Here is an 871-nt window from a genome sequence, read left to right as displayed (position 1 = left end):
AGCCCCCTGGGCTCTGTGTACCCTGGTCGCCCACCTCTGTGCATCCCAATGTCCCCTGGTTCTGCGTAGCCCAGTCCTCTGGATTAGTGCGTCGTCGTCCCCCACCTCTGTGCACCCCAACATCCCCTGGCTTGGTGCGCTCTGGTTCCCTGTCTTCGTGCACCCCAATCTGCTGGCTTAATGCACCCTGGTTCCCCTGGCTCGGTGCACCCCAATGCCCTGAGTCAGTGTGTACCCCAGTTCCATGCACCCCAGTGCCCAGGCTGTGTGTACCCCAATCCCCTGGCTCCATATGCTCTGGCTCCCCAGCTCTGTGCACCCCAATGCCCAGGCCCAGTGTGTAGCCCAATCCCCCAGCTCCATGCTCCCCAATCCCCTGGCTCCGTGAATGCCAGTCCCCAGGCTCAGTGTGTACCCCAATCCTCCTGGCTTGGTGCTCCCTAACTCCCCAGCCCCATGCACCCCAATCCCCTGGCTCCGTGAATGCCAGTCCCCAGGCTCAGTGTGTACCCCAATCCTCCTGGCTTGGTGCTCCCTAACTCCCCAGCCCCATGCACCCCAATCCCCTGGCTCGGCGCTTCCCAATCCCTTGGCTCCATGCACCCCAATGCCCCCCTGCCTTGATGCACCCCAATCCCCTGGCTCGGTGCTCCCCACTCCCTCAGCCCTATGCACCCCAATCCCCTGGCTCGGTGCCCCCCAATATCCCTAGCTCAGTGCTCCCCAATCCCTCACCTCTGTACATCCCAATCCCTGTCTCGGTGCTCCCCAACTCCCCAACTCTGTGCACCCCAATGCCCCAGCTCTGTGCTCCCCAATCCCCCAACTCGGTGCACCTCAGCCCCCCCAGCTCGGTGCTCTCCAATGCCCC

The sequence above is a fragment of the Pygoscelis adeliae genome, unplaced genomic scaffold (genome assembly GCF_000699105.1).
Source record: "Pygoscelis adeliae isolate BGI_AS28 unplaced genomic scaffold, ASM69910v1 Scaffold303, whole genome shotgun sequence".
Lineage (NCBI taxonomy): Eukaryota > Metazoa > Chordata > Aves > Sphenisciformes > Spheniscidae > Pygoscelis > Pygoscelis adeliae.
Note: the sequence above shows the minus strand (reverse complement) of the source record.